Genomic DNA, 16,056 nt, shown 5'->3' with positions numbered 1-16,056 from the left:
GGAGATCATCACATTGAGAAATGCAAATCATTCAGGAGGAAACACTACAAGGACAGAAAGACGTTCTTCTTCCAGAGACGGTTATGTATGGGCTGTGCGTCCAGTGATGAGCATCAAGTTAGAGAGTGTAAGGACCGACGTAAATGTGAAACATGTTCTGGTAGTCACTTGACCAGTCTCCATCGCAACGACACGAGACAACAGCCGGTGAAATCTCAAGATGAGGAAGCGAAGGTCGCTAAGGACGAAAGTACGTCACATTGCACAAAAGTTTGTGCCAGTCCTCATCAGAATGGTGAAGGTGACCACTGCATGATCATCCCGGTGATAGTTCGAACCAAGAACAACCCAAGTAAAGAGTCCATAGAGTACGCAGTTCTTGATGATCAGTCCAATAGCTGTTTCGTGAGCGAGAGTCTTTGTGATCGTCTTGATGTTCAAGGGCCAGAGACTCAGCTTCTTCTGACGACGATGCAAGAGCGAAACGCATGCATCACAAGCAACCGAATCCTCAGTTTAGAAGTTCTTGACATCGCCAGAGAACATGCTGTTGACCTCCCTGTCTGTTTCAAGCGTGACGAAATCCCTGCCAAATGTTCCCAAATTCCTAAGCCTGATGTAGTCATGCAGTGGCGCCATCTTGAGCCTATAGCCCAGAAACTGATGCCGTATGATCCAAGTATGAAGATTTCCCTGCTGATAGGCAGCAACTGCCCCAGAGTACTCCGTCCCAGAGAAATCATCGCGGGAGGAGAGGACGACCCGTATGGTCAGAAATCACTTTTAGGCTGGGGTGTAATTGGTCAGATGTGTAGATCTCCTCGAGTAAAAGATGATGCTGTCTGCAACAAGATGTTCTCGGCTGAAGCTTACCCTCACTTTGTGTATGGCACAAAAGTCAAAGAAGTGTTTGATGCTGAGAAAGTTCTGCGAGTACTGGAGTCAGATTTCCAGATGAGCACCAAACACAAGCCATACTCAGTGGAAGATGCGAACTTCATTAGAATTCTCGAGACTGGAATCACAAAGAAACCGGATGGCCACTAAGAGATGCCTCTACCCCTGAAACAACATGTGTCCCTTCCCTACAACAGAGCGCTAGCTGAGAAACGATGGCAGCAGCTAACAGCAAGATTCAAGAAACGACCAAAGTTCTTTGACGATTACTGTGTTTTCATGAAGGACGTCATTCAAAATTGTGCTGAGCAAGTCCCTACTGAACGTCTTGAGGTTCGAGACGGCAAGGTGAACTACGTTCCTCATACAGGTGTGTACCACCCTAAGAAACCAGACAAAATCCGTGTAGTTTTTGATTGTTCTGCTCAGTACAAGGGAGTTTCCCTCAATGACCACTTGATGCAAGGTCCTGACTTGATGAACGGCTGGGTGGGCATCTTGTGTAGATTCCGCCAGGAAGAAGTAGCCATCATGACTGACATCAAAGGAATGTTCCATCAGTTCTTCGTATCCGAAGATAATCGAGATCTCCTTCGATTCCTGTGGTGGAAAGATGGTGACCCAAATAACAAGGTTGTAGACTACCGGATGAAAGTTCATCTGTTTGGTGCAGTCAGTTCCCCTGGTTGTGCAAACTTTGGTCTCAAGCGAGCAGCCGATGATGGTGAAGAAGAGTTTGGGCAGCAGTCTGCCAACTTCATCAGAAACGACTTCTATGTTGACGACGGCCTGAAGTCAGTAGCCACAGTGAAGGAAGCAATCGACCTGATCCAAGCCAGCAAAAGTCTATGTGCAAGTGCAGGGTTGAAGCTGCACAAACTTCTGTCCAATAAAGAAGGAAGTGCTTGAATCTGTTCCCGCTGATGAAAGAACAACTGGAGTTAAAGATCTTGATCTTCATGTAGATCCACTCCCTCTAGAGCGAGTACTTGGAGTCACATGGTGCGTTGAAAGCGACACTTTCCAGTTTCGTATAGAATTACGAGATCGCCCCTTCACTCGTCGTGGTATTCTTTCGACAGTCAGCTCGATCTACGACCCCAATGGCTATGTAGCACCCGTGACATTGAAGGGTAAGCAGATTCTTCAGCAGATGTGCCGTGATAAGCTTGGATGGGACAACCCAATCCCAGAGAGTCTTCGTCCGCAGTGGGAGAAATGGCGTCTTGAGTGTGTTCACCTTGAACACTTGAAGATACAACGATCCTTCAAGCCAGAAAACTTTGGTAGTATCATGGTTGCCGAACTTCATCACTTCTCCGATGCTAGCGAGGAAGGATACGGCCAATGTTCCTATCTCCGTCTTGTGAATGAAACTGGAAACGTTCATTGCTCCTTCGTCATGGGAAAAGCAAGGGTGACCCCACTGAAGCATGTGACCATCCCAAGACTGGAATTGGCTGCAGCAACCATGTCTGCAAAAACAAGTGAGTTTTTACGAGCCGAGCTTTCTTATCAGAACATGAAGGAGTTCTTCTGGACTGATAGCAAAATTGTTCTGGGATATGTGACCAATGAATCCAAGAGGTTCCACGTGTATGTTGCAAACCACGTACAGCAAATTCGCAACGCAACCGACCCAAGTTCCTGGCAGTACGTTGACACACAATGCAATCCTGCCGATGAAGCTTCCCGTGGTTTGACTGCTGAACAGTTGGTGAATAAATCTAGTTGGTTGACTGGACCGGAGTTTCTTCATCAAGGTGGTGCCCACAAAAGCCCACAAGTACAAATGCCAAAGCTCGATGAGACAGATCCCGAGGTGAAGAAAGCTGTAGTCTACGCGACCCGTGTTTTGGATGCAAACAACAAGTTCCCTGACCATTTTGAGAAGTCACGATTTGATCGGTTCTCCAGTTGGCATCGTGCAAAGAAGGCTGTTGCTATATGTCTGAAGTTCAAGACGAGGCTTCACCAAAGAAATCCCCAAGGTTTGTATAAGGTGGTTGACATTCATCCATCACCGAGAGTAATCATCCAGGTGTCTGAGATGAAGAAAGCAGAGATAGAAATTCTCAAAAAAAGTCCAGTATGAGCACTTCAAGAATGAAGTTGAAATTCTCCAACAGCTCGGAACAAGAGGAGAGTTCACAACGAGAGAGTTAGCTCGGAAACGTAACCAGAGTCTCAAAGCGACTAGTTCTCTTTTCAGACTTGACCCATTCCTTGACGATGCTGGTTTGATTCGAGTAGGTGGACGGATTGAAAGAGCCAATGTGTCATCAGAGTTGAAACATCCAGTCATCTTGCCTCGCAAAGATCACATCACTGAGTTAGTGATAAGGCATCACCATGAGAAAGTGCATCACATGGATAGATGTACTACACACAACGAGATGCGCCAGAGAGGGTACTGGGTAATCGGCGGATCAGCAGCAGTTTCAAGCTACATCACTTCATGTGTAACATGTCGAAAGCTCCGTAGACCTCCGCAGAAGCAGAAAATGGCTGAGCTACCAGAGGACCGACTTCAACCTGCGCCCCCGTTTTCGTACTGTGCTGTGGACTATTTTGGTCCATTCTACATCAGGGAGAGACGAAGCGAAGTGAAACGCTGGGGTGCACTGTTTACCTGTATGGCGTCCCGAAGTGTCCATCTAGAAACAGCGAATTCCCTTACTGCTAGCTCCTTCATCAACGCCCTGAGTAGATTTCAAAGCCGAAGAGGGCCCATCCGTCAGTTGCGCTGTGATCAAGGAACTACCTTCGTTGGTGCCCGTAATGAATTGAAGGATGCACTAGCAGACATGGACCAAAACAGAGTAAGAGAGTACCTCCTGGAGTCTGACTGTGAATGGATCCCCTTCAAAATGAACACTCCGCACTCGAGCCACATGGGTGGTGTATGGGAGCGGCAGATAGGCACGGTACGTAGTATACTTTCATCTCTTTTCCTGAAGTCTGGAAGTCAGCTGGACGATGAAGCCTTCCGAACCCTTATGACCGAGATAGAATGCATCATTAACTTAAGGCCTCTCACGACTGTCAATCTGTGTTCTCCAGACGCCCCCGAACCGCTAACTCCAAATCACTTGCTAACCATGAAGCCGAAGGTTGTACTGCCCCCGCCCGGAAGATTCCAGAAGGAAGACGTGTACTCGCACAAGTGGTGGAAAAGAGTACAGTATCTGGCTAACGAGTTCTGGGTGAGATGGAGGAAAGAGTTTTTGCACAACCTACAGGAACGCAAGAAGTGGACCAAGCCGGAGCGGAACATCCAGAAAGGAGACGTTGTCATATCCAAGGAGACCGACACAACCCGTAACCAGTGGCCCCTTGCTCGAGTGATTGATACTTATCCTAGTAAAGACGACAAGGTGAGGACCGTCAAGCTGTTGATGGCAGATGGTGAACGAGACAGCCAGGGAAGGCGTAAGCGCCCTCCATCTATCCTCGATAGACCAATTCACAAGTTGGTACTCTTGGTTCCTACCCAGGACAAACGTCTACTTCAGAAGACCAGAGACGTCCCCGACGAAGAGCCAACACGGACCACTACCTTGACTAAGTGAACTGTTTACCGTAAGATTGATTGATAAGCCATGGCTTAAAAATTCCTTACTGATGCTGCGCTAAGTGTATAACTGATGCTGCGCACAGTTGAGGAGCCATGTCACTGCAGCAGTTTGTGCAGTGAGTTTCGCTTATTCATGTGTACTACCTTTAAGTTGTATTTAATATGTACCCATTTTGCAGTGCATGACCTTTAAGCCAAGTAGCCTAGTGACAGTGCATTAAGGTCATCCTGTGTATGCTAATGAGGTCAAAGTCCCCCATAGCCCCACACAGAGTACATGTGTGTGTTATGTTACATGCAGCCCATGCAGCCCATGCAGCCCATGCTTGTCCCACAGCATTCCATTGTGCAGCCTTTTTACGTTACATGTGGTTGTTTTTAACATGATAGTTCCAGCTTTTCAGAAGTATTTCTCAAGTTCTCTATAATTTCATCCAGTGTAGAAAGCCCAATTCGGTAAGCATATTTTTCTCTTTATATTCTGCAACAGTTTGACTTACAGTTTACAAGGCAAAATCAGAGTTTTTAGACAAAGTTTTGCAGTCTGTTTCAACACTTTATTATGATCTTGTTCTTGACAAAGTTTACATTTGTACACATTTCTATTGTTAAATGCCAGTTCATGTATTTCCATGTATCTTATTATTGTTTATGTTTGGCATTAAATTACAGATTGTATCTTGACCATTGCAACACAAGCTTCAGTTTGACAAGTGTCTTCATTTGCTTCAGTTACGTTGTTTGGTTATGAATACTTAATCCTTTGGACTGTACAGACTTTAAAAGTATGACGAAACTCCTTGGTGTTTAAGTAAATGCCAAGGCAGCCACATCAATAGAGGGCGTTATATAAGAAGAGTGGTCTTACTATTTCAACTCCTTTTTACTAGTCAAATGTTCAGTTGAAATGTTTATCCCCAAAAGTACAATTAAAAATTTGAATTAATGTAAACAACTAGTATTTGACTCAGGGTTGTTTGATTTGTTGGTTTCTCGAGTTCAAGACAGTATTTTTAGAGTCCATTGTCATGTGACAAACTACTTAAGGATAAAATCCTTGTATTTGGTCTGTGGTTTGATGTTTGATCTAGAACAAGTGGATTTCACTGAACTCTTAACCACCAAACTCTGCGCTTACGATCACCATTTTCGGCTTACTGAGCAGCAGTTTATTTTGCTTGACGTAAGCGCAGAATTCACTGCTTCTGCTTAGCACTGAATCTTTGCTTCCAGAGCAGAGCATATTGGGCCCATTATCACAGGATTTTTCATCATGATACACATGTAGGCCTGGGTGACTAGTGAAATTTACGACTCGACTAGTCGCACCTCAAACCCAACTACGACACTTGTCGAGATAAATTATGGATGCTCAAGATTTGTGCCGCAATGAGCGACACATTAATTATGTTGCGATTAGTAGTAAGCAACACAACTGTTTCACCAAACAGGTAGTCGGGACTATTTTTGTAGTCAACATGTGGGCACGATTATAACGGAGTAGAGAAAAACAGTAGTCGCAACTCTAATTTTCGCAAGTAGGCAGATACACATACAGATACCAATACGTTGACACTTTGTGTGTTCACGTGACGCGTATCCGTGACTATTGTATTTTGCATACACGTTCGTAACGAATATGGGAGCTCATACACATTGTAGATAAATGGATACTGTTTTGCGGACTTTTAGTTTCATTTTTGTCCCAGATCAAAAACATTCACATCGTGCTTGATATAGATAGAATTGTTTTAGTCATTTGCAAGTAAAATGATGAGAAAATGCAGTGTATAAAACACGGGGTCTCTAATTGGTCATGTATGTCAGGAAAACACTCATGATGAATGCGAGCGCACTCAAGTGAAACATACGTATAGTTTGCGAAACGAAATTCAACACATGGCTGATGTGAACGGATACGATTATCATATCCGTATCTGTATCTGTATCCGCGCTCGCAAAACCTCTCTAATAGTTTGTAGTCGCGACTTTAACACTTAGCACACTAGTCGCCCCGGCCTATGCACAAGTAATTATAAAGCACGGTTATCCTGCGAATGCAAATCAAATTTTTAAGTCACTGTTTTTGCAGTGAAAATTTCACAGGAGTTGAGCACAATTAGTCAATTGTAGCAAATCTTTTGTTCCGAATTGTGACGCTCAAGAACACATTCCCTGCTAAGCTGTTAATTTCGCTTAAGGTAAGTACAATTCCCTGATTATGTAAGCGCATTTCTTTCCTTTAAAAGCCATTGGCCCAGGACCAGACTAAACTACATATAGCTTTTTAAACACAAAAAGCAGCTAAACACAGCAAATACCATTCCTCATTTTGTACAAGTCGTGAATCCAGGTATTCTGCTCAATTTCTGCATTTTGATAACGCAAAATGTTTTGCCTATTTACGGATGTATTATTACAGCTCTACAACATTGAGCCACTCAACCACCAGAGAAACGTCAGCACAATAAAATCTCTGCTTTTGTCATCCTGCCAAAGAATTTTGGTTTGTCATGGTCTAATTTCCGAAAGTAAAGCGAAATACTGGAATTAGTTTAGGCAACTGGTCCCTGGTGCGAACAAGGTGACTTCACCCGTAAATCATTCGAAATCCCAGGTGGTCTATTTTCGTCGTCCACGCTCGTCGCCTGAAACGAACTCGGTCCTAGACGGACGACACCACCTCAGAGTCTAAATACAATGACATTTTTTTCACACTAATTTCTCAAAAACTACAACACCACAGCAAGTAATATTTTAAGGGAAGCTTTCAACTGTCATTATCTTCAAACTATTTAAGTTACGTGTAAATCTGTGGGCACCATCCTATTTATACGCACGTTCGTTAAACGAAAACCCTAAACCTTCGTGTACAAAGTAATGCGTCCAGAACTCGGTTTATAGAAAACGAAGAAAAAGAGACTGCGCTGTACACTAAGTAATGGGTCCAGAACGCGGTAGAAAAACAAGAAAAAGAGACTTGAGTAGACTCCTCTCAAGAAGTCACAACTCATGATAGGTACATACTGTATTGAATTTACCAAAGAGAATATTTAACAATAACATGGAAGCGACTGCATCCAGTTATATTCAAATGAAGATTACGTGATTAATTAATTAAGATTTTTACATTTTTTTACATTTTGAGTAAAGCTTATGTTCTAATCTTCAATTTTTTATATGATTTCACTCTTTTGAATTTATGGTTTGGAAGATTAGGCTTAAACAAAAAACTTGTACAAATTACCGAAAATGACTGGCAATTGTATATAACAATCTCACTTGGGCTTGTATACCAAAAACAGCTCAACTTAAAGACTTGGACTTAAACCAAAAACTTTAACATTTCCACTGAATGCGAACGGCCGGACGGATGCCGGACGGAAATCGGTATTTACATAGGCTTGCACTGCTCTGCAGCTCGCCAATAATAATAATAATATACATGTAGGTACTTATACATGTATAGACAATGTGACCTATGTTTACATTTAAACGACAAAACACTGTACACATCATGTTTCGCCGGGCAAAAACACGCGCAGTCATGGTGAGATTGCATACACTTTCTAGCTGGCTTTATGCGCGAAAATCATGTTAAGGTTTTAGAGTGACGTCAGAGGTCACATCGTCTATAGCGCCTTTAACAAAGATCAAAGAGCTGTACAAGTAAACAATGCAAAGGCACAAGAAAAACAAAATAACAAAGGATTATTGAGGAGGCTGACTGAAAAAGTAGGTTAAGAGGTTTGTCTTGAAAATGGTAGTAGATGACTCCCTGACATATGTTGTTCCATTCCTTCGGCCCAGCCAGAGAAAAATACTTAGAGCCAGTAGATCGAGAAGGCCTGTGCTCAAAGAGAAGGGGTTTATCAAAGGAGGACCGCAGACCTTCTCTGCCAAGGGTGTAAGAGGACAACAGATCAGGAAAAAAATTTGGAGCAAGACCCTGGGAGCATTTATAGACATAAAGAAGTAGCTTGACAAGAATTCAATCATGAAAAGGCAGCCAGTGGAGTTGGGACAAAGGAGGCCATTATGACGTCATGACTTGACACTGACGTCATCTTGAAGCTACACTATATTAAATATTTGAAAATCTGTATCAAATCAGCCACAAGAGACTGTAGATTTCTGTGTGCGAGATTGGGTAGGGATACTTTAAGTCTTCATTTTGTTTCCTGTGAATGACCTCACATGAACTCCACTTCCGGTCGAAACATTAGAGTAAATGCTTCTGAACAATTAAATAATTTGTTGAGTAATTGTTTTTAACGATTTATATGTAGTAAAAAAAAAAAAAAAAGAAGTTGTGTGGGGGGTGAGTCCGCCCACCCCTTTTGTGACGTCAATCGAGGCAGACTTTGCCTCAATCGAACACACGTACGTGCAAGTACATTCAAGTCCTAGTCCTGAGTTTGATCGTTTCAAAAAAGGTTTTTGTTTGCATTTTTCATGTCGACCAGGTGTACTGCTGCTGGATGCAGCAAAACAACTAAAGATGTGGTCATTTTGCAAAGTGGTCCAGTACGACATCTTGTCCAGCGCTGTGCAGCAAACACTTCGAGCCGTCATGCTTCGAGAAACCGGAATACACTACACATTTTGACATGAAGAGAAAAGTTCTTTTTTAAACATGACGCCATCCCAACAATTTTTTCAGGTAGTGGGGAAGTCGAAAAAAGGTACCTGAAAGACGTAACGAACCTAAAGTAACATTTGCCAACATGTACAAAAGCAGGTATTTTTTCAACTTTGAGGGCAAATTTTTAGCCTGCGTCACTATTTTGTGTTGGCACTGCATGAGATTCACTGCGCTGGGTAATCCGAGTGGACCGTCTGCACAGCAGCCAGACAGTTGTGCGTGCAGTCTGCTCCGTGACCGTAGTTCTGTACGTAAGCATCATAACGATCAGGTATCCAGACATAGTGTACGGGGCCAGATTACAAATTTTCTCTTCAATTATCGCGCCTCGATTGACGTCATGAACATCACTAGTGCTGGGCAAATAGTGAAGTTTTGATATTCGGATACCGCTGGCCAACTATCCGAAATTAACCGGATATTCGAATAGTTTTTTTCGCCGCTAGAGGGCGCTGTTCGTTTGTGAATGAGATCATATGGGCGGATTGATATTAGTTTTAGACAGTGTCACTCGGTTCATTCATAAAAACAACCGGATCTAATTTAAAGATGGCGATTTGCTTTTTTCGTTTGGTCGTGATTGACTCTACGTGAAGGAAAACTTTCGTAATCTTTGAACAAATTACGTCAGAAATGTCATTGTTTTAACTCTTCACGGAGGTGAGCATAGTTAAATACTTTATTTATGCTGTTTTATGCTGTCTTAATAGAAGTTTCATAAGGATTCAGACAAAACATTCCTATCAGTTGTCACCCGACGTCCGCGGATATTCGGATATTAAAAGAATATCCGGTTACTTGGTTGTCATTACAGAACTATCCGGTTTATAAATAGGTATTCGCGCCCTATGCGGATATCTGGTTAAGAAAAAAAAGGCATTCGCGGTTACGGATAGGAAAACCTATTCGCCATTAACCGGATATTCAAATAATTCGCCCAGGCCTAAAACATCACCTCTCGGGTCGGGCTTATTTTTAAATTTGTAAATAACATGGAAACTAATTTTTGTAAACCTTAGTTAATTGTTTATTCATATTCCACTCATCAAAAAGCTTTAATTTGACAAAATACCACTTCCAGGTGACTTTAAAGGTGCACATTTTGAAGTCTTGTAACTCCCAGAGTATTGGTGCGATCATGTTGAAACTTGGTAGGTTATTTGACCGTTTCTGTTAATTATGAAGTGACGTCATGACGACATCATAAGAAAAAAATGTTAAGATTTTTTTTTCATGTTTGCACCTTTAAGTCATAAATTGCTTTCTAAACATGGCATAATCCAAATTCTTTTTAGGTGTTCGGGCCAACAGCCTGGAACACCTTTTTATTTTTGTTCGTTTCTTTAAAATATATTTCTTTTATTGATACTTCTTCTTCTTCTTCTTCTTCTTCTTCTTCTTCAGGGTAAGTGTTGCACACTCGAGCTCTGATTGTGACCACCAATTATTAGGGTGTTAGGCCCCCTCTGTCCATATATTTTTTACCAGTCTGTTGCTATTGTTTTATAGATTGGTGTAGTCACTGCTTTAATTATCTTTTTTTTGCAATTTGGGGTTTTTTTTGGGTAGGAGTTTTTCACTTCGTTGTTGGTTTTTGCCATGGCTAGCCATCATGGCTTGTTAGGCGAGAGCTAACAATGGGGTGCCCTCCGACCCCTTTGTTGCAATGACACCCAACGGAGTTGCCTTCCATACAAATCAAGAAATTCCTCTAAACAATTACTTGAAATCGCTGTCTAAATGCATGCCCGATGTCGACATTGTCTCGGCCTCACGCATTTCCATAGGGCGCATAGCAGTGTACATGAGATCCAGAGCCGATGTAGAAGAGGCCGTCATTCAAGGCTTTCACCACGAAAATCATTACATCGAAATGACACCCCTTGTTAATTCTGCCACCCGGATCGTTTTCTCCAACGTTTATCCGGAAATCCCCAACTTTGTTCTTGCAGACAATATTTCTGATTTTTGTAGAATAATATCTCCGATCCGACCCATTTCCCTGGGATTAACGAAGTAGACACTAACGAAGTAGACACTTGCTCTAGCTACTTCTTCAGTATGGAACAAACGACTTCACGTGCAAAACACATCACTAAAATTCGCCTTCCATCTGGCGAAATTACTGAAAAAAGTAGTGAAATAAATGCACACATCCACCATTTTTACACTGACTTGTATTGCCGGACTAACAACGATGAGGAGGCGTGCGAGCGCCTGCTTCAATCCATACCCACGCTTGACCCCGGCGACGCGGAGGACTGCGACAGGCCGATCTCAGCCGAAGAGTTAGATGTTGCAGTCAAACAACTTGGTCGTAATAAATCCCCAGGCTTGGACGGTCTTACGTCTGAATTTTATCAACATTTCTGGCCCATTCTCAAAGGTGACATCACTTCCTTGTTCAATGACTCAATTGCAACGGGATTCTTAACGGTTTCCTGCAGGAGAGCCGCAATCACCCTCCTCCCAAAAAAGGGTGATTTGTTGGATGTAGCAAACTGGCGCCCGGTCTCGTTGCTGAATACAGACTACAAACTTTTCGCAAAAATTCTTTCAAAGAAGTTAAAAAATGTGATCGACCAAGTAGTACAGCCAGACCAAAGCTACTCGGTGCCAGGGCGCTCTATCCACAACAATATCAATCTCATCAGGGACAGTATTATGTTTTGTAATTCCAAAAATGTGCCCCTTGCTCTTTTAAACTTAGACCAGAAAAAGGCCTTTGACAATGTCGACCACGGTTATCTATTCAAAACTATGAAAGCGATGGGTTTTGGTCAAAACTTCATCTCTTATATCAAATTGATGTACACAGAAACTGAGAGTATGGTGAAAGTGGGCGGGTCACTCACTGCCCCTTTTCCTTTTGAAAAGGGAATCAGGCAGGGGTGCCTACTTTCAGGCCTTTTGTTTTTGATTGCTATCGAACCTCTCTTGCATACCCTACGTAACACACTAGACGACGGTGGCCTCACACTGCCATGCCAAAGTGGTAAAAATCTTGACATCTCAGCGTACGCAGACGACGTCACCGTTTTTGTCACCAGAGACCGTGGCTTTGACATTGTCAAAGGCGTTTACGATTTGTACAGCAAAGCCTCTGCTGCTCGTTTGAATCTGATTAAATCCCAGGGACTATGGGTCGGTTCGTGGGTTGAAAGGACAGAGCAACCACTTGATTTTAAATGGAACTACGAAGGCTTGGTTTTTCTTGGAGTTCATCTAGATAATTCAAATGCGTATGTTAAAAAAAAACTGGTCTATGTGTCACCAGAGGCTCGAACATTGTCTTTCACGTTGGAAGAGATTGTCTTATACAATGTCTTTTAGAGGACGGGTCCTGGTGGCAAATCAACTCGCCGCATCCAAATTGCTCCATGTTCTGGCAACACTTTCGCCACCCGAAGGACTCATTGATGAACTCCAAGAAAAACTGATCGATTTCGTGTGGGCCGATAAAAGGCGCTGGCTTAAGAAGAGTATATTATTTTTGGACCAGGACAGAGGGGGTTTGGGTCTTACTTGTCTTCGGGCACGCATTCTCACTTTCCGTTTCAATTTACTTCGTACTTTCCTGTTGAATTCCAACGACATTCCATGTTTTGATTTCATTAGTTACTATTTCAGGCAGTACCGCGGGCTTGGGCTCGATTTTGAATTGTTTTCCACCGAAATTGACCCAAAGTTTTTCCCGCATCTTCCCACCTTCCACAGTGAGTTAATGCATGCCTGGTTAAAGATAGGAGCTCGAGTTGCAACACTTCCCACTGATTTCATTGCTTTTGTTAATTTACCAATTAATAGTATTTTATTAAATGAGGTAGATGGCAGAGACGGGAGCTCGGCGACTTGCGGCGTGTGGGATCCGCCTAATCAAGGACCTTCTTGGAATACCGGATCTTGGCACCCTCCGCAACACTTCAAGAAGGATGTAACACTCAGAATTTCCACCCAGATGCCTGTCAAAAGACCTCATGGACTTCCAACGCCTCATCACATCATCATCAAACATCTTTGATGTCACCGGACACAACCGATCCCTGGACAGGCATGAAGAGGACAATAGCCGTCCCGCGCCTCATAACATCACTGTCATAATAATAATAATAATAATAATAATAGTAATATCGAAGTCTTATATAGCGCACGTATCTACCAAACAAGGTACTCAAGGCGCTGAGTATATACAAACTTTCAGAAAGATAGGTTATTGCAGTGATGAATTCTGAGACCCAATTATTTAGCACCTTATAAGGGTTTACAAGGTGCTACGGCGCATTAAGCAGCCACAACCAGGAACACCGGGGCGAACCCCTTCTCTTTTCGATAAGTGCACTGGGTTCTTTTACATGCGTTACACAACACATGGGACCAACGGCTTTATGTCCCATCCGAAGGACGAAGCAATGGTTAAGTGTCTTGCTCAAGAACACAGTGTCACGGCTGGGGATTCGAACCCACACTCTGCTGATCAGAAACACCAGAGTTTGAATTCGGTGCTCTTAACCGCTCGGCCACGACACTTCCACATGACCGATACAGATGGACTGACAGCAACAACAAAAACCCTGTACAAATGTTTCAATGACACACTCAACAACCTGCTGAAAAAAATCACCATCCACTGGCAGAGAACAGGTCAGATTGACGAAAATGTTAACATTCAGTGGAAGATTATACACCATCTTCCGACCTCCAAAAGGGAAGGAGATGTTCAATACAAACTTCTTCATAACATCCTTCCATCTCTTCAAGTCTTACACCACCTTCAACCCGACATATCCCGTATGTGGGGGTGGTGCGGTGAGGAGGGTATGATCACACATCTCTTCATCACCTGTCCGGCCGTCCAATCTTCTCTAAACCTTCTGCACTGCCTACTCCAAAGACTTCTACCAACATCAACACTTGATTTCACCATCTACTGGACCCTCGTTCCACATGTCAAAGGTCGCCCACGCGAGGTCGTCCGTCTCTCCAACTACCTCATCATCAGTTTCAAATCCGTTATTTATTGGTTATACCAAAAATCTAATTTCTCTGATCCCTTTGTTATCTGGCGCAGTCGCATCCAGTACAAAATAATGTCTGAATTTATGTTTTACAAGTCTCAGAACAATTTGCCTACCATCGAAAATAAGTGGAACATAAACAACGCCATTTTCACCATTGTCAAGGACCAAATTACCTGGTTAATATAAGTTAGTTTATTTCTGCGACTGCACCAGCTTTGGTTGGTTTCTTTTTTAATTTGTTTGTCTTAAGTAATTATGTGTTTGTTGTAAACTCAATGGAACAGCTCTTCTTTTGTATATTGTTTTAAGATTGTTTTAAGCAATAAAGTTCCATTTGAAAAGTCAAAGTCTTCTTCTTCTTCTTCTCTACGACCCTTGTCTGCAAACTGAAACATCTTTCCAAAGATCGTATGAACTTGAACCTACACATAGTTAGATATTCAATGGGAGAGGAGACCGTTCAAGTTACATCATAACGACCTCATCAATTCTTGAGTTATGAAAATTCAAAGTTTATTATTTCAAATTCAAAAAATCATAACTTTTGATTCTTACAATCAATACATCATCGGAACTGTCATCGCAAACTCCCTAAACGCCTCACAGACATAACCTCATTTTGATCTTGTCTTCCGCTTCAAAATTGCGCGCATACATGAAATAGCCTTCGTTCAAGGTGTTTAAAACATACATACAGTTACATGTAGTTAGTCTCTTCATATTTCCTCAACCACATAAGCTATTTTGACAACCTATACATCATATGAAAGGGCTTTACTAACTTCACAAAAATGGATTTCTTAGTGAGCTTTTCTTGACCTTTCAATCTGTCTAAACCGGAAGTGACTGTAAAATGCTTTGAGAAGGCGTTATTTAATTGGTTTTAGGTTTAAATGTACACCTTCTGATGGTTTACAATCACATAATACAAGTCTGGCAAAGGTCTGGTTTAAAAAAATTAAATTTACTACATGTAGATGTCTGTGTCAGAATTTATGATAATTGTTGCAAAAATTTGTATTCATAATTTCCTTCATAATAGAAACATATTGTTTCTTAGCTTGATGACATCATCATGTGTCACGTGGTAAGCTTTAAAGGTGCACTTTTCAAAGCTGTGTGTCTGCCAAACCAAAGGTTTGATAAGGTGAAACTTTGTGTATTGTTAGTAAAGGACATAAACTTCTTTAACTCAAATGACATCATGATGACATCATCATGTTGTTTTGACAATATTTGCAATTTTTGATCATTAATTATAAACCTTGAGAGCAAAGCAAGGTGTAATTATTGTTTTTGACACCAGACTTTTACACTCCCGAGTTTGTTCACAAACTCTCAAATCTAGTTTTAAATTATTGTTATTATTGTTACTATTTTACTATTAATGTTACTATTATTGTTACTATTTTTCTTTTCTCGCCAATTCTTTCTCAACGCCTAAATGCAAACTTTCTTATATTGAATCAACCTCAATGGCTATCATGTTAAGACCATCGGGTATAAAATTACATGCTACATGTACATGTATTTAAGTTACAAATTTACCATTTGCCAATCGCTGTATCTCATTGAATGTTACAGTTATCATCATCATAATTGGGTATACTTATAAAAGGAGCGATATTGACCCAAAGTACATAAGAGGAGTGGCATAGAGGAATGGCCTCCAATCAAAACAACACGCCATTTTTGGGAGTCAAGTTTACGACTCCATAAAATGGCCGGCTCTGTTAGTTCGCAAAGTAAAAAGAAAAACTTGCAATTTCGTGGCAAATTTGTGAATATTATTATACTTTATTTTTAAAATATCTTTCTAACCATATGGATTTCTTAACAAACGGTTTTAAACACTTTTCATAGACCAACTCGACCAATCCAATGCACTGTGTTCCTTTAGGTGGAGAAGGCTTCAGACA

The 16,056-nt window shown here is 41.8% G+C and overlaps 1 protein-coding gene across 2 annotated transcripts in view; it reads right to left on the bottom strand.

The window, feature by feature from the left end:
• LOC117295510 (high affinity cAMP-specific and IBMX-insensitive 3',5'-cyclic phosphodiesterase 8B-like) overlaps nt 1-16,056 on the bottom strand; it is a 186,790-nt gene that overhangs the window by 128,902 nt on the left and 41,832 nt on the right. The window lies entirely within an intron of this gene.

The sequence above is a fragment of the Asterias rubens genome, chromosome 10 (assembly GCF_902459465.1).
Source record: "Asterias rubens chromosome 10, eAstRub1.3, whole genome shotgun sequence".
Taxonomy (NCBI): Eukaryota; Metazoa; Echinodermata; class Asteroidea; order Forcipulatida; family Asteriidae; genus Asterias; species Asterias rubens.
Note: the sequence above shows the minus strand (reverse complement) of the source record. Positions and strands in the feature narration are given on the sequence as shown.